General features: G+C 42.7%; 1 protein-coding gene across 3 annotated transcripts in view; it reads left to right on the top strand.

Moving 5' to 3' along the window:
* The first annotated feature begins 17,832 nt into the window (after positions 1 to 17,832).
* LOC146833199 (keratin, type II cytoskeletal cochleal-like) overlaps positions 17,833 to 18,749 on the top strand; it is a 101,554-nt gene continuing 100,637 nt past the window's right edge. For all 3 annotated transcript variants that reach the window (XM_085600857.1, XM_085600856.1, XM_085600858.1), the window contains exon 1: positions 17,833 to 17,854. The gene's annotated coding sequence lies outside the window, so the exon portion shown is untranslated. The remainder of the gene's footprint in view (positions 17,855 to 18,749) is intronic.

An 18,749-nucleotide genomic window follows, 5' to 3' on the forward strand; every position in this document is an offset into this window, starting at 1 on the left:
TCCGGCCCGTATGCAGAGCACCCGCTGCCAGTGTGCCCCGGAACTTTGGGTCCCTTTGTTTGGCGATATATATATATATATATATATATATATATATATATATATTACCTACTGGCGGTCGCCAGTAGGTAGTTATAGTTAGGACCACGTTTCCATAGGAAATCCGCAACATTCTATTTTGAATAACTTTTGCGCCGGTCGACGAATCCTCGCGAATTTTTCAAAATAGGTGGGGCGCTACGCTCCGCTCCTACCCTGAAAGTCTCGGGGGGATTCGTCAAGCGGGGGCTGAGATAAAAGGGGGGTCCCAAAACGCGTTTTTCCCATGCATTTTTCCATAGGACCTTTAGACAGGGCTACAGCCCGAACGGCTGAACAGAATTACTAGAAATTTGGCAGAGAGGTAGTCCTCAGGTCAAGGAAGTGCCTTTTGTAGGTTTGGTGTAAATCTGTTCAGTAGATTCTGAGAAAATAGCCTTTAAATCAATATATATATCTGAGCCAGCTTACGGTGCGCTTACGGTACGCTTACCGTACGCGTACGGTGGCGTGCGCGAGCGCGATTCTGATTGGCTCTTAGATCTTAGTAAACATTCGAATCGGCCGAAACCAGGAAGCGGCGGCCGCCATTTTCTCTCTCGCACTGAGAGTGATTTAAAGCCCAAAAACATGTAAAGGGGCTGTTTCGACAGCTCCCACACATAGGCATGGTGAGGGAGTCCCCAAAGATCCCCCAAGGCCAAAAACGGAATTTTGATTTTTTCGGTAATTTCGCCGATTACGCTTACCGTACGCATACGGTAAAAAATTATAAATAAAAAAAAAATCATCCACACTCTATCCACCCCGTGTGCAATTGGTGGCCGAAAAATTAAAATATTACCTTTCAAAACGAAGTACATCATATGTCCTCCATGTGCGCACGGTGCGCGAAGCGCATCGTGCGTACATGGCCCATCTAGCGTAACGTGGGCACGCGGTGCGCGTAGCGCACCGCGTGCCCACCGTGCGTGCATGGCACTAACTGCGTAAAGTGGGCCCGCGGTGCGTGAAGCGCACCGCGTGCTCACTGTGCGCGCACGGTGCGCGCACAGAACGAACTGCGTTAAGTGGGCGCGCACGCCACGAATGGCGTAAAGTAACTTAGCATTTAAAAAACCGTACAAATTCACTGAAAAAACCATAGGTTTCACACACGTTATAGTTAGGAATTAGCATTTAAAAAACCTTGCAAATTCACTGAAAAAACCATAGGTTTGACACATGTTATAGTTAGCGGAAATTTTACTGATAAAAAACCAATGAAATTCCCCCGTTATAGTTACTGCAGGCAACTATAACTCACGCGACCGCAATCTTCTGCTGATGACATATGTGTCTTTATGAAAAAAAAATATTTGTAATATATGTATAGCTAAAAATGTATGGAAGAAGACATGGGCAAATAAGTGTCTAAATACAGTATTAGCATCAGCAGAGGATTGCGGTCGCGTGAGTTATAGTTGCCTGCAGTAACTATAACGGGGGAATTTCATTGGTTTTTTATCAGTAAAATTTCCGCTAACTATAACATGTGTGAAACCTATGGTTTTTTCAGTGAATATATATATATATATATGTATATATATATATATATATATATATATATATATATATATGAAAAGTTAAACAGAGGCCCAATTCCGGAGCTGCAGTCTTTTTATTCAGGGATAAAACAGCACAATGCCTCCCGTAGCCCCTACATGTTTCGGCTTGATCACGGGAAAGAGGCAGTTCACCAAGTGCTTACGTGCATGTAGTTTTAAAGGGTGGTCTTAGCGCACGTGACTTCTTTGGCCTATGTCTCCCACAATGCAGCAGAGAACATTAGGTATCAAGGCGCAAGCCGAAACATGTAGGGGCTACGGGAGGCATTGTGCTGTTTTATCCCTGAATAAAAAGACTGCAGCTCCGGAATTGGGCCTCTGTTTAACTTTTCATTGATTTGGCGGACTTCTCCGTGTCTGCGTTTCTCTGAGGCCGCCCTGAAGGGTTGAAGACTCCTGGAACGGGGATTTGTGTTGGAATATATATATATATATATATATATATATATAGATAGATATGTGCATATTATTTGCTATTGCTCCGGGGTCCCCGCACTATTCAGTGCTTATGACTATTCATGAGTATCCCTTGGAAGAGAACTTGTCTTATCACTTCAGAGAGGACCATACTTTCTTACATCACCACAAAATAAGTTTCAAGTGGGGCAGTTCACAAACATATAAACATTCCCTGCTTTCAGAATGAGTGTTAAAATATCTTTTTCAAACTGCTCATACGGCAATGTCAATCCACATTGCATGATGTGGGGGGTGATTCAAACCATTCTGTAACTTCTCAGATGCTTGGCGATCCTTTACAATACCAGATCTGTCGCTTTCACTTTCCCTTTCTGTGCTGCCATCCATTAAGGTATTTGAAACAAGCATTTACAATGCAATAGGTCTCGCATTTGCGAGAGTTTAAGCTATTGGCATTGTAAATGACAATGCCTTTTATTTATCTGTTTTGATAATTAACTCATAAATAAAAGGCATTGTCATTTACAATGCCAGTAGCTGAAACTCTTGTAAATGCGAGACCTATTTAATTTCAAATAAGCGCCCGCCATTGTCCAGGGCTGCTCGAAAAGTGAAAGCACACATGGCGCACTGAATGTTGCAAGAAAGCATGTCATGCCTACAGTAGGAGAAACTCTTTAGAGAAAATAGGGCTTACGAACTAAATAAGACATACCGTGTAACAACAGAAGTAAAAGGGGCAGTCCTTATGGGAGGATACAAATAAAGACAAGGCGGTACCAAGAAGGGACTAACAAGCCTATTAACAAATCAGAAGCCAGCATTTACAAAGCACAATGTCACAAGCCAATGAAAAATATGGGTGGAGAGTGGGCGGAGTTTCAACTCCATACTCGAATATAGCCTGCCTCGCAGAGCAGCACAAGCACTGCCCAGACTTCACCTAGGAATAGGAATTTGAAAGGTTTTCCTTTTGGTTTGTGCTGTGCTAGTCCTATAATTTCAAGTGATCACCCTCAATCAGATGTTCCCAGGTTTCTACGCCTGCTCATTGAGCAGCGGGCTCAATCTCTCTTTTAGTAATTCAGTAAAACAAGGAGAGTCATATATGGGTGCAAATTGATTACAGTATAGTTAGTCTAACCTTGTACCATACGATTGCAGCTGTTTTTAAAATATGAAGCCTTACTTTTTAAAAGAATTTAGGAGCACCAAACTTGTACAGGAAACCATGAGCGACTTTTTAATTCTATAACTGTGGTTTAAGTAAAGATTATTTATCAGTCTCAGTCGGGAAACCTAAAATCATCCTAAACGATTTAAATTGGAAGACCCAACAACAAAGCTTAAGGTTTGGTAATTGTTGGTAGATGAAACTATTTATATTCCTTTGCACCTAATGAATGCAGTTGGAGAGAAAAGTGAGCTTAGGAATGATACACATTTTGATCAAGTTCAACCTGCCACACATAGTGGTAAATTCTGCCATTTCTTAAGAAATTTATGTATCTCGGCAACTATACCAACCAGCTTACTTTTGGGAATCAGGTCTACATCATAGTGAATCTGAATACCTTAAAGTATCTATTCTCTTTTTTACAGGATGCCTATAGTTATGTAAATTCAATATCATTACTTCTGCCTTCTCTTGATTGAGGATGTAACCTAATAGAGCTCCAAAGTCTATAGCTAACTGCTCAAACCTTTGCGGTGCCTGATCAGGATTTTCTGAATAAAGTTTTTAATTATCAGCATAAAGCACTATCTTCCTTCTAAAACCCATGTAACTCAAAAGGGTGTATTCTGTCAACAGTCTGGACTTGTTAGGGAAATGTTTTGATATATAAATCTAAAAGAATGGGAGATAAGAAGTACTCCTACTGTATACCCCTTCTTATAGGGAAGCCTAATGTCATAAATTCATCAAATAGGATTCTGGGCGATGGACTTGTATATTGAGTTTTGAGAACATCAATAAAAAGCATAAGTATTCCCAATTTTTTGTATGTAAGCCCATAAACATTTCCAATTGACATGGTCCAACACCTTGGCCTCATCAAAAGTTATGATTGAGACGGTGGCCTTAAATGTTGTTGCCAGTCTATAGTGCTGAATACTAGATGCACCAGGCCATAAATCTCTTCTCCCTGTCCCCATTACCGCTAACAGTCTCCTTGCCAATTTCAACACAAAGATCTTGCAGTCTGTGTTTAGCAAGTAGATTGGGCGGTAAGATTTGCACTTTATAGGGTTTTTAGTTGGCTTAGTAATTTTCTCTGGCTTTTATTTGACTTATTAATTAGGGTTTAAGAATTATGTAAAATATTGTTGAACAATATCCTCCATACCGGGCAGATAGATAAGCACTTATGCAGTGCCTACAGGAATTTGCCTAACCTTATGCTTGCAGATTTCTAAGCCCTGATTAAGTTGGTTATAGTCATTTGCATCACAAGGGCCTAACAGCAACATTATCAGCCTTACCATTTAATCCCATAGAAGTCACTTTCTTCTCTGATTTAATGGGTGCACTTGCTCATTTGATGACAATACCCCCTATATAGGCTTTACATACATCCCACACAATGTTTTCTAAACAGCTGCCTATGTTAGTATTCATAAATTCAGCCGTGTTAATTTGCAATAGCGGAGTTAAATCTGCACAAGCTATCAGATGCCTATCCATTTGAAGTCAGGGGGTTTATCAACTAATACTAATCAGATAGTTATGTGATCAGACAAAGATACTGGGGTAGGTTTAATCTCCTTAACTTTACCTGTGTACCTTCGATCTATAAACCAGTAGTGTATTCTGAATCTGTGACCTCATTTTGTTCTATGAAATAAGTGCACTCTCTACTTTTTCACCCTCTCCTCCCTTGGGTTAATTAACTCCTGGTCTTCTAAAATACTCCTTGGACTTCTAGTCATCTTGGGAGATATTGCCTGAGCTCAACATTAGATCTATCTAGAATATTGTTCATTAAGATGTTGAAACCTTCCCCCCAGAGAGTTGGAGCCTTATACTCTAATGACCTATGAAGTAACTACAGCAGTGGTTCTGGCTCGTCAATATTTCAATGTATATCCTATGCAGTTAACAGAAAAGTTACATACCTGTAGGTATAGTTCTGCATTGTAGGTATCTTCATTGAGTCATAAACCTTGAATAATTCTGTGCTGCTTGCGCGGACCCCCAACACCTTCTTCAAACCATATAGACAATACAGGAAAAGGATCTGTAAAGTGTCAATTACTTCAAGTGATTTTCCATTCAGTTACAGTGTAGACTGTTAGAGATGTATTTTCCTGAGGAATGCTGGTAAGAACTACAGGAGGAATGAGCTGCAACACTTGCAACACTGTCATAGGAAAAGGGCTGTGTCTGGAGATTTAGCTTGAAAAAGGAAAAGACAGCCTGATAGGCTAACACTGGTCAGTTGAAAAACCATGACCTGTACCGTTAAGGATCCTAGAGAGACCCTTCCCTCAGTGCACTGCAGTGGCAGTTTACCTGTGAGAGTAAGTTCTCTTTTATGCGAAGTATAGGACAGTCTACTTCAGAGGTCTTCAATCTGTGGGGCGCGACCCCCAGGGGGGCCCTGGAGGCATACGAAAGAGGTTGCGCTCTTCCTTTCCTAAAAGGAAATGTCTCTGGCGGTTAATTATAGTGTTTAAAATGCTTTTCCTGAAATGTTGTTATTCATGGACTCTACTATGCTGTGAAATCGAAGCCAGACAGACAGCTAAGCATGTCTTTTTACCAGTGTGTTGCTGGTCTGAAAGAAATGCAAATGTGCCCGACGAGTTAATCTGCAAATCCTTTACATTTTCAGATTAACTCGTTGTGCACATTTTCATTTCTTTCAGGCCAGCAGCACACTGGCAGAAAGGTGTGTTTGCCTGATTTTGATTTCTCAGGACAGCAACGTGCTGTTGCAGTTACTTGATCAAATCACTTGAAGCTTTTTGAGTGGTAGTGCACTGGGTTAACTAAGCTGTGAAGTGCTTGCTTTTAATTGTTTTATTTACATAGCGCTTACAATCCCTGAGAAAGTGTTGAAGGGCCAGTTATGTAAAATAAATTGCATTACCTAGAGTCTGGATATTACTAAAATCTATGGACCTCATTTACAATGAAATGGTGTAGGGCAGCTCCGCAAGTATTTTTTCTGCACCGCCCTACGTCAATTCAAAAGGGGAGGAATGGACTGTATTTATAAGATACGTGCATTCCTGTCCTTTCTGCCAGCACACAATTTGGTGCCTAGTGCCAACGCAGGCACCCTTACACCATGGTGCAAGGGTGTCTGCATTGTTGGCGGGATTGTTTAAGTGCAAAAAGGCACACCTTCCTGCACAAAAACAACCCATGGAGGTTTCTTCCTCTTTCTATGTGTGCTACACATAGAAAGAGGAAACAATCGAGGAGAAATAAAGATATTTCTCCTTGTTAAGCATTCCCCGGGACAGCGTACAGTTTTGACCCATCCTCAGGTTTACAAATCCTTGTAAATCTGGGAATGTGTCAAAACCCACAGGAGATCCCATGTGCTGACGCAGTGTAAGGCAACACATCAAATTGCGCTGTTTTGATTTACACCATATCTAGGAGCCCATGAAAAGCCAAGCAAAGTGACTTTGCGTGGCCTCGCAGATATGGGTCCGTACTGTGCGCATCCAGAGTGTCATAACAAATTAGCCCCCGGCAGCGCATGGAGCTTCTATTGTGGCTTATTGCTATATTTGTGTGTTAAACTGGTACTAATAAGGTGCAACCACAGATTGACCGTTTCTCTGGAGAACAATTATGGTTGTCCATGATAAGGAGTACCAGGTTCTAGAAATGTTTGTCGGGAAGGGGTCCTTATGCCTAAAAGTTTTTGATGGGGGGGTCTTAGCATCAAAAAGTTTGAAGACCACTTGTCTACACTGTAAATTAATGGAAAATTACTTTCAGTGATTTACACTATACAGATCCTTTTCCTGTTTTGTCTATATGTACTGAAGAAGATGTTCCGGGCTCCGCACAAGCAGCTCAGAATTATTTAAGGTTTATGACTATCAATTAAGAGCCTATGATACAGGACTGATAATTACCTATTCACAGTAATACAATAACATATCTCCCATTCTCATCCAGCTCGTTCTTAATACCTAAATCTCAGAATTCCTTCTGATCAAAATAGCTACTCCCTTAGGAAAGCACAATAATATAATCCTAATCACTTTAAGAATCCATATCTGTTTATTAAACAGGCTTCTACTCTCCTGCTCAGTCAATTGAGACTTTTAGAGTAAAATTAAATTGGCAAGACATTCTCTTACATATTCCAAAATGGTTCTCTGTCTTCTCCTAGACCTTATCCCTTTCACATTGCAAGTTAGGAATCTAAGTGATTTTTTTTTTTTTAAATCCTACACACAAGGGCCTATCCACCCATCCTGTCCCTGGGTGACTTATATTAGGACAATGAAGACACTCTTTTCCCGTTATTGCCACATGGTCCCCACCCAGCGATAACACTCCCTAAGGATGTCTCCATTATTTTTCATCTCCTTGGTTTTTATTAGCCAATTAAGTGCTTTCCCTCCTCTGGACTCTATTCTTTGTTTTGTTAATGTGAAGTTAGGTATATTAACATAAGTTAGCAAATATGTTATCGTGATCCCCCACTTCCCTTTCAAAGTGTTCTAACTCTACAAGATTCTACTTCTAAGTTTTAACTAAGCCTATCCTCTGTATTAGTTTCTCAGCCACATAACTTTTAGAGTGGCTGGAAATTTCAGTTGGGCTTTAGCACAGAGGCTCTGGGTTTGACAATTTTGTGCCGTACCTGGTCTCAACGTCGAATTCCTCAACGTCGACTGGAAAACATGGCGCTTTCTGCCTGGCACTCTCTTTTTGGACTTTCCACGGCCCTCAGAGACAGATGTAAGATCCCTGGTTATCCACCTGACTCTCTCTATGCACTGAGGTCTCACATTGATACTGGACTTGCTATCTGAAACGTTCTTCCATGCCATGAAGGCAAATCTTCTCTCTCTCCGTCAGAGTGCGGCGAGAAAACTGCTTTCAGCATTGGCACTGTTCAGGAAGATGTCTAGATAAAAGGCAGAGAATGCAGAAGTGCTGAGGGTCTGATTTGGCCTTCTTCCTCCCAGAGGCAGGGCACTTATCAAACAGAGAAGGCAACATTCTGGACAAAATGTCTTACATTTCTGTCAGAAAAGGCTTACAACAGTGTGAGGATGATGAAAGACGTGAGACAAAGAAAACAAAATTCCACTAGTGAATTTTGAAGAAAGAATAAATAAAAGGCCGAGGTCAAGGCTCCAGGAGTCAGAAAAAACACTAGGGCAACTGCCACCTGATTGACATAATGAGATACTGGTGGTCTCTGAGTCCTTAAAGGAGCAGACGCTATTTGAAAAACTCACATAATGGAAGCCTATCGGGCTACACTGTCCTTCTAGACTACATCTTCTAGCTTTACAAAAAAGGGTTTGTGAAAGAGATTTAAGCTGTTTATGAAATTCTCACTTCAAAATTACACTTAGTCAGGGGTATTTAACCCTTTTGTAAGTGCAATCTGAAGTATTTCTCCAATGTAGCCTGGTTTCTAGGCTGCAGATTTTGTCCTTTAAGTGTTTCTGAAGGCCTTCCTGAAGAAAGGCAGATATCTACACTTAAAAAGATATTCTATGAACTAGTACTCCAGGATCCCCTCATGTGAGAGGAACTATTCAAATGCTTATCACTATCAATGGCGAACCCAAACGAGAGAAAGAGAGTTACAGGCAAGTACCAATTTTTTTCTCAAGTATTAGATCTTTCATAGATTCACATGCTTGAATCAGAATAGTTAACAGTTATATACCATATATTATAAAATTATGTCACAATAGCGGATGGTGGGTATACACATACGTATATCATGATACAAGGCTCACCTTATTGGAAATGATGGATTAGTACTGCTTGTCCCACAGCTGCATCACTGTGCTGCAACAAATCCAGGCAATAATCCTGAATGACGAATGCCTGTTTTTCCAAGTTGCTGCATGGCATATACTCTTAATAGGCACTCCAGCAAACAGGGCTGCCGTTGTACAGACTGCTCTTGTAGAGTGTGCTGTAGTCTTTTCTCTCAAAGGCCTACCAGGTTTGGCGTGACAGAACTGAACAGTTGCTGAAATTCATCTTTCTATGCATGCCTTGTAAACCGGGCCTCCCTTGTTATTGTTTCCATATGCAACGAATATCTGATCTGTAGTCCGTAAGTGCTTTGTACGATGTAAATAGAACTTCAAGGATCTCTTTACATCTAGAGTATACAGAGTTCTTTCTGCAGATTTCTGTGAATTCAAGAAAAATTTGCTAAGTTGAGGTGGAAATCCGTTGGAACTTTAGGTATGAACTTGAGATTTATTCTGAGAATCAAAGTATTATTCCTAAATTATAAGAAAGGTTCCTTTATCGTGAGCGCCTAGAGCTCACTCACTCTAGTGGCAGAAGTCAGAGTTAAAAGTAAGGCTACTTTACATGTTAAGAATTTGAGTTTTGTCCTGTGAATAGGCTCGAAAGGGCTCTTCATTAGCTATGACAGTACTGAGTTAAGTTGCCAGGATGGCGGAGGCGACTTTACTGGAGGGAAAACTCTGCATAAACCTTTAGGGTATTGTGTTATTAGTATATTAGGCCATAAAAAAGGAGATCCAGTAGTTCATCTGTATCTTGAAATGGCTGCCAAATGCACATTAATGAAAGATTGAGCTAGGCCTGATCTAGCTAAAGAGAGTAGGTATGGCAAAACCTGTTCTGGAAGTGATGACAGGGTGGATCTTTGACTTTTGGCACCATAAGCAAAACTGTTTCCATTTTAGGCTATATGTTTTGTTAGTAGTGTCATGTCTGGCTCTCACAAGGATATCTCTGCAATCCATATCAAAGTGTTGAAGTTCATGGAATTCGGGAGCCAGGCCAATGGGTGCAGAGAAGATGGGTTCTGATGAAGAACCTGCTTTCGGCTGTTTGATAGCAAATCCTTCAGTGGCTCCAGTTAAAAGTGATTCTCTTCTGATAGCAGTAGAAGTTCTGTGAACCAGTGTGCCTGGGACCACCATGGAGCAATCACTATTAGACAGCATGGTTCTCTCTTTCCCTTTCTGAGGAGTTTGGGAATGAGAGGGATTGGTGGAAAACATATGCAAAGATCCCTGACCATCTGATCAAAAAATAATTCCCCCATGACCCTTCTAGAGGGTCCTAACTTGCATAAATCTGGCATTTCTGGTACTCTTGACATGCAAAGAGATCTAGCTCTGCTTTACCCCATCGTTGGAAGATTTCATTCAGAATAGATTGATTTTATTACTATTCGTGGCAGCTCTGAGTCTTTCTGCTTGGAGTGTCTGCCAAATGTTGGTCGCTCCTGGCAAATGTTTTTCTCAGTGTTACTTGATATGTTAATGCCCATCTCCATATCTCTTGTGCCTCTTGTGAAAGAATCTTCAATTTTGTGCCTCCTTGGTTGTTCAGGTAGTGCACATTAGTGGTGTTGTCCATTTGTATCAACACTGAAAATCGTTTTATTCTTGACAAGAAAGCTTGGAGGGCAAGTGAAATTGCTCTGAGTTCCAGGAAGTTGATGTGCATCTTTGACTGAGCCTGGGTCTATTTCCTATTTTTTGGGAATATCCTGCAAATGGGTCCTCTAGCCTTCTAGAAAAGCATCCATTGACATTACATATTTGAGGATCTGGGACAAGAACTTGAGCCCTGAAGAGAGATTGTCAGGGTTTATTCACCAAGGAAGAGCTGTTAGCATAAATGACGTGAGTTTGGTGACATCGTCGAATGAGTCGTTTGTTTGCACCCATTCTGCATCTAATCTCACCTGAAAGGGTCTCAGCCATAGGCTGGCACAAGGTACCAGTAAAATGGCCGATTACATCATGCCAAGAACTGATTTGAGAAGAGAAACAGAAACAGACTTTCTTTTTGATAAACACCATGATATTCTTTTGTCTTTCCTGTGACAAGAATGCCTTGTGTTGCAATGTATCCAGGATCACCCCTAGGAAATGTATCTTCATTGAGGGATGAAGGAGAGATTTTTGCTAGTTGACTGTTAGGTCCAAAGATTTGAACATCTGTAGACAGGTTATTGTATCCTTCTGTGCTTGATGAGCAGATGGCACTTTTATCAACAGTCGTCGAGGTAAGGGAAAACCTAGAGGCATTTTGCTTTACATAGGCTGCTACTGAAGCAAGACACTTTGTAAAAATCCAGGGAGTGGACCTGAGACCTAATGGGAGTACTTTGAATTGGTAGTGAGTAATGGCTACTGTGAATCTGAGAAATTTGCTATGCATCAGACGGATAGGGATAGTGAAACAGAGAACCTGGAAATCTAGGCTTGTCATGAAATCTACTTGATAGAGGAGGTGCAGGATTACTTGAAGGGCGCTCATGTGAAAAAATGGCCTTTTCAGATACTTGTTCAGTTTCCTAATGTCCATAATGGGACGCCATTCGCCTGATTTCTTCATGAGCAGGAAAAATCGAAAATAGAAGCCCATTCCTTTTTGAGAGTGTGGGACCTTTTCTATGGCACTCTTGCTTAGCATAGCTGGCACTTCCTTCCGGCGAAGATGAAGATGAGATGAAGGTGCTCATTTGTGATGAGGACCAGGAGCCATTTGTCCAATGTGATCTTCCGCCCTTGATAGGAATATTTTGAATTTCTTGCTCCCACAGATGTACTGAAGGGGGCGTAACCAACACTATAACACTGTCACTACTTCCTGCCAGTGTCTCTTGCTGGTACTAGCTGCTTCTTCTTTGGTGGTTGCTTGGAGTAAGCTGCTGCTGGCGGTGTCTGATATGGTGGGTGCTGCTGGTAGGTAGACCAAAAAGGCTGCTGAAAAGGTTGGTATGAGTGATATCTCTGGTATCCTCCTCGATATTAATAATTAACTCTTCTGTGGGCACCTCTAAAAGGTGTTTTAAGGAACTGCAAGGTGCCCAAACATCTAGCGGTGTCAGTGTCAGCCATGATTGCTTGTAAGGAGTCATTAACGTGCTTGCTAAACAAAGCATCGCCATCTTATGGCATATGTAAAATCTTAGTTTGTACCTCAGGATGAAATGTTGTGGCCTTCAACCAGCCCTGGCATCTGATGAACGCTGATCCTGTGAGCTGTCAGAATCCTATGGAAGCGATGACCATAGCACAATCTATGATTTACAATACAGATCTTTCTTCTTCCTGCGAAGTCTTCTTTGCTTCCGCTTTTTTGTCTTCCGACAGGAAATCAAGATGTCTGGCAATGTCCGACCACAAATGGCGGTCATATCTACCCAAGATTGCCAGCAAATTCTTCACACATACAGTTGTGCCCAACACAGTCGAGAACCGCTTAACAATGTTATCAAGGCATCTGCCTTGCTTGTCAGGTGTCATTGAAATTAGAGTGTAAAAGTTCTTTGACTGGCGCTGGGCAGCTTGTGTAATGACGGAGTCTGGATTTAGATGTCCAACTAGACATGCTGGCGAATCTTCAGGAGCTTTGTACTTCTTGTCAATTCGTGGCAGAACCGCTGTGACTATGGCAGGAGGTTTCATAACTTATATTCCTTTCTCCTAAATAGAATCTACGATAGGAATTGTTCTAACAATTTTCCTAGATTGTTCTTTAAAATCATGTAGGAAATAATCTGATTGTTTTATCGTGATTGGAAGCTGGAAATGCTTGCCCGCTCTATCCATAAGAGTATGAAAACCACTAATATCTTCATCATCAAGAAAGCTTTATTAGGTTATAACAAACAAGCATTTACAATGCAATGGTCTCGGCATTGGTAAAGTTAGAGCTATTGGCATTGCTCATGACATTATTTTTGTTTATGTTTTTGTTTTTAAAACATTTAAAGAAACAGCATTGTCATGAGCAATGCCAATAGCTCTAACTTTAACCCCTTCAGTGCCACGCCCTTTCCCCCTCCTGTGCCGGGCGTTGCACTAGTGGGTGGGGTTCATGACGAGATAGTCTTGTCATGGGCACAGCGCAACCGTGCTCAATGACGAGACTATCTCGTCATGGGCACTGAAGAGGTTAACAATGGCGAGACCGTTGCATTGTAAATGCTTGTTTTGTAATACGGGTTGTATATGGTCACTGACTTGCATTGTAATAACTTAGATTTTAAGTGGTAGGTAGTACACAAAGGTGGCGTTCAGTCTGGGTTTTTAGAACACTTACATTGCATTAGTTGATGGTATAAAGTATACCCGATTTTAAATCACAAAATGTATTGTTTTTACGCCACATTGACAATTTTAACAGCCAATCTAACAGCCGCATTGTTGATCGTTCTTTATGCCGTTAGTGTTGACAGTATCTGTTTATTCAGTGCAAGGTGCCTTTGCAATAATTCTACAATTGGACGTGAAATTGATCGAATGTGATTTCTGATGGTCCAATGGAAGTATCCGATCTCTATAGAATTAGTAGTACCTCAGGCCAACACATGGCTGCGTTAAAACCTTTCACTGTCCTGGAATAAATGAAAGGCAACCTTGTGTGAACTTTTTTTTATCGGAACTCTATTGTGACTTGCTGCTTTAATGCATTGTTATTTGAACGAAAGATGCTTTTTAAAATAAAAATATTTTGAGATTTGTATTATTGATGAACCGTAGGACTATGAAACTTGTTAGCTCAATAAATGGAAATACATAGGAAACTAGGCCGCCAAGCTACAGCCCCAACTATTCAATAAGAAAACAATCAAACAAGCAAAGTGAAAACTCACGGTCCAAAAGTATGGATATTAATTTAACAGGTAAAAATATAAAACTGCTGTCCGTCAATTATCGTACAAACAAGGACGTCAAGGAAGAAATTATCCATACCCGTTATTCTTTTGTGACCAAGTTCCTGGACAATGAAAACATGCATTACGATCACCTTACTTTAGAACATTCCGCTGCCTCTAGTAAAAGACCTCTAATTTGCTAAGAGGCTGCGGGGAGTATTAGTCCATGCATCAAATGTCCACTTTAGTACAATGGTCGAAATATGGTCAATAACGGTGGGGCTTTAGTCACGATTTGTGGTGCAGATGTGACACATGTAAATTTTGCCTCACAACACAAATTAGAGGTTGCGAGAAATCATGAGGTCTCAGCGTTGTATGTCACGGAGATTGTCTTAGACCAACTATGTGTTCTCGGCCGAAATGTAATCTGAGGTTTATAAAACGTAAGGATATTTATAAGCGATGACCAAACAACGTTAAATTAAGACGCTCTAGGAAAAAGTGAAAAGCAGGACGACACTCATTGGCACGCAGAGGTTTTAAATGTATAACAATGACACCTTCCTTTCTCTATAAAGGAAAGTGCTGTTTTATAAATGAAAAATGCAAATGCACATCACCATGAAAAAGATTATGGGATAATCTACAATGATGGGCAGGCTTTGCATATAACAAAACGAATTCTATGGAGACAGAAGCAACTGATCAACCGCCATAACCTTCTCAAACACCATAGCTCAGCTGCGTAGGCTTTCAAAACGCTGCCTGTTGGTTAGTTGCTAGGTCTCTTGCAAACGCCGTTGCCATAAAAGGGAAGAGGTAGAAAAAAGGGGGGGGGGTGTAGGCCGATGAATCTGCAGTTTGCATCACACTCATGAGAAAACTAACAGTGTACACAAGTGATGCATTTCAGAATTATTCAAAGAGCTCTCATTTAGAGGCCCCTATCAAGATTACAACTAATTTTAAGATTTTGTAGCCAGTCAGATGCTTTGTTTCAACCTTGCCACTTAATAGAAAATTAACTTCCAACGTAGTCCAGTAAAATCATAGAATGTTGCGCTCTGTTGTAATCGAAAGGAAGCTCTATGGCAGCCGCTTTTCGAGGATGCGGGCCTCCTGTGCCAATAAAAAAAAATCCAAAAGAGTCATAATCCCCCAAAAGTGCCAGCAGTGCATAAGAATTGGGTGGCGACTAGATCTGAACGTCTAAAAGAGTTACAAAACGGCAGTTGGAGAGTCCTGGGCACAGACCCCAGCCGCACCGTGCTTGTTGGAAGAGCTAATTAGCTGCTTGGGTGAACCGTCACCTGCCCACACGTGAGCGATCAAACACAAAGAAGTTACCATTCTGGCTGCGGACCGCCTCCCCCGAGGTGCACTCGCCCAGCATGGCCAGAGGCCCTTCAAAAGCCGCCATGTCCAGAATCCGAAAAGAAAGGAAGGGAGGACCCGGTAGGTTGAGCAGAGCACGCGCCGAGGAAGGGTTGCGACGTTTCAGGAGGAAGTGACGCAAACACGATAAATCTTGCCCTACAGCCTATCGACGTGATAGAAACTAGGTTCTCTCGCAGGGTTAATCCTTAGCAACGACGAAAAAGTCACGTGACTAGGTCGTATCCTGCTGTGCGTCAGTGCCTAGTACTTTATAGAACTAAACGGACGGCTGTAAAAAGGTAGAATCAAAATTGTTGCCAGTTGCGCATGTTATTCAAACTGAGACCCATAGCATCCGGGAACATGCGCCGACTGGCAGGGGCATACCAACCGTCCTTCACGAACCTCAGCGAAGAGTTGCACGCCACATAAAGCGCCAGGGAAGGGAAGGACTTCCGGTCACTGCAGCATTCAATAGTGGAAACAGAGTACCACGAATGTGTGTAACGCCGCCGCCTTTCTCCGAGGCGAAGCAGAAATGCCGCAGAGAAAGGCAGCGGCGGTTTCGGATTCGGGGGCGTGTTCTCCTCTTGCCATTGGCTGCAGGAGATAATCAGAAAAGTTGCAAAAAACACGCCCCCGAATCCGAAAAGGACGGGGCCTGATCGGAGAGACAAACCTCTTCTCCAATGGCTGGCCAGCATTCAAGAGGCCAGCCAATGGAGAAGAGGGGAGAAGAGGGGCGGGTTCAAACCCCTCTTCTCCAAGTCATGAAATCTCGCGGGCGAGACTGCGCAAGCGCAGCCTTCGCTAGCCGAGACCTAAAAATTAAATGTTTGTCAGAAAGGGGTTGTAGAAAGATGAGGTGCATTGTTGGTGAGTGCTGGTGAGCAGAGGCGCAACTAGAGCCAAATTTCGGGGGGGGGCTAAGAAAAAATTTCGGGGGGATGGGGCTGAATCTTTTAAGCCATAGGCAGAGTGGAGCTGCAGGGGCTCTTAGAAGGGGTGAAACAACAGCGAGGCCTCATTAACATGCAAATGGTCTTTTAAAGACCTGTGAAGTGCTCGGGTGCGGCTGTGTGTGTACAAGGGAAGCTGTCTAATCAAGGGCTGCCACACATGACGGGGGGGGGGTGGGCTGAAGCCCTGTGAGTCCAATGGGTGTTGTGCGCCTGCTGGTGAGGGAATTCATGGAGAAGTAGGAAATGGGGGGGGGGGCACCAAAAAAGACTGTGCGACCAGTGCTAGGGCCGGCCCTGGCTGGGAATTTTGGCCCAACCCCCCCCCCCGAAGTTCGGGTCTAGTTGCGCCCCTGTAACTATGCAAATGCTCCTCCCCAAGGCATGAAATCCAGACACTGCAGACAGTGCTTCAATGAGATATAAGCATATCGCACTAAACTTCAGAGGTTTGAAAGCCTTGCAATTCTCCTCGCTGTGGTCTGCATGCCTCGCATTGCTCGAAGAATACCTCTCAGTTTTCATCACTGAAACATGGGCCTCATGTTACATGTCCCTCCATGAGGTATGACACACACACATGCATGCCACCCTCACTCACCAATAGGTGCATGAGAGCCTGAAAAAGCTCATCATTTAGACAGGAACGCATTATTAGACTGCGTAAGTGTGACAATCTGAACTGCTGCATGGGGGGCATAAAAGGCACCCTACGACTCCCTACTTTTCACCCTACAGCACTTTCCATACTGGAGCTTAGGGTGCCATGTTTCACTACAGAGGAGAATGGGTTGAAAAGCACAATAGACTATAAAGTCAGGGCTGGCTGAAGGTGTCACGTGTGACATCGTATTATATGTGCCTTTGTAAAGTGCTTCACCTTCATACCTTTTGCAGAGGCTTCCAAGCGCATTCTGGGGTCACCAAGGAGTTATTCTCAATGCCCCAGGTCCAGTGCTTTGAATAAGCAGGTACTGCAAGGCACTGAATACCTGCACTTCTTAGCACCGCTACAATACATTTAATGGGAGAGTACCGGCAGTTCTCGGGGTTAAGCAAGTACTCTAAATAGTGATTACATGCACTTCTATATTTCCATTTACAACACTGCCCAGTTCCACTCATGAGCAGTTCCGCCAAACCAGGTTTTTCTTTGCATTCTGGTATTTGAATTGCTGGTATTAAAATAGTATCAACTGGACTACAAATCCCAGAATAACCTGCGGCGATAGAAATACTTACCTGTGGAATTGAGAAACTAAAGAGCACTGCTGAACGGACCCCACGTGGGATGATACACATTCCCTTGTCGTGCGTGGTTGGGACTGGGAAACCTGTGTGCGGACTCCACCTTCACTAGTTTGTGTGAGTAGTTAAACATTGCAAGAAAGACAATGTACAGCCCCTCCCGCGGTCCACCCAGTGGTTTGAAAGTCACAACACGGGTTGCCCTAGTTTCGGTGGGGGTGGGTTGGTTGGAAATGATTCGGAATGTCCCAGGCTGGCCCCCAGGTGGATGAAACGCGCGTGACGTCATCGGTAATGGTGGAGGGGTGGGCCTCCAATATAAGCCCCGGGGGGAGCTGGGAGGAATGTGTTTTGGCAGAGAGAACTGCTGCTTCAGGTGAGGTGTATGGCTTCACTTGCATTGCCATTGTGGGAGCTCAGGAACCTAGTTTAGCAGTTTTTGCGCTCTCATATTCATCCCTTTTCTTTTTGTTTGATATCTTTCTAATTGGTGTGTTGGTGATGCATTATAGTGACGCGTTTGTTTTTTATTTAACTGGAGGTTCTGTTGATTTAAGGGCCGGTTCTCTAGATGTAAGGGTCGGATCTCTAGATTTAAGGGCCTGTGGAATAGTAAGTGGTCCTTTCCACCTCTGCCCGCGTGCTTGACTTGCACAGTATGCGATACGCGCGTTATGGTAACCCTACTCCACTTTTCAATGTGTTTGTGTGTGTGTGTGTGTGTATGTGTTTTTGCTGTGTTTTCAGCGAATTTCCATTAATTACGGTTTCCTTTTCTATATTGCAAGGCTTTTTTTGGGGGCGGGGGGAGTGAGAACTTAACACTGATTTTTGGCAATTACTGTACCTTGGTGCCCAGCTCTCCATAACCATACAATGTGGTGACAAACGACCGCCCCCGGTGACCTTTCGTGCTCTCCTCTGGTGCATGAGCGCGGTTTCTTCCGTTCTAACTTCCCATCGGTGGATTTTGCAGGCCTCTGCTCGTAAATGCACAAGATGGGCTACACCTGCTGGTTTGTAAGATATAACCATGTTGCCCTTAAGCACGAGAGTAGATTCTCTATAGTCGGCCTCACGTGTATTTACTACTTAAGTGACAGTAATAAAAGGGGTGCACCTTTTATTCTGCGGTCTTTGAAGGCACTGCTCCCGGTCTGTTTATCCCCCTTCAGTTAGCTGTTTGTGAGTCGTAATTGTTTACTTCTATGGATTCATTATTTTCCCTCTGGGTGAGGGTATTAAGTGATTCAGGTCACCAGGGACTGCAT

This window comes from Triturus cristatus, chromosome 4_2, assembly GCF_964204655.1.
Source record: "Triturus cristatus chromosome 4_2, aTriCri1.1, whole genome shotgun sequence".
Taxonomy (NCBI): Eukaryota; Metazoa; Chordata; class Amphibia; order Caudata; family Salamandridae; genus Triturus; species Triturus cristatus.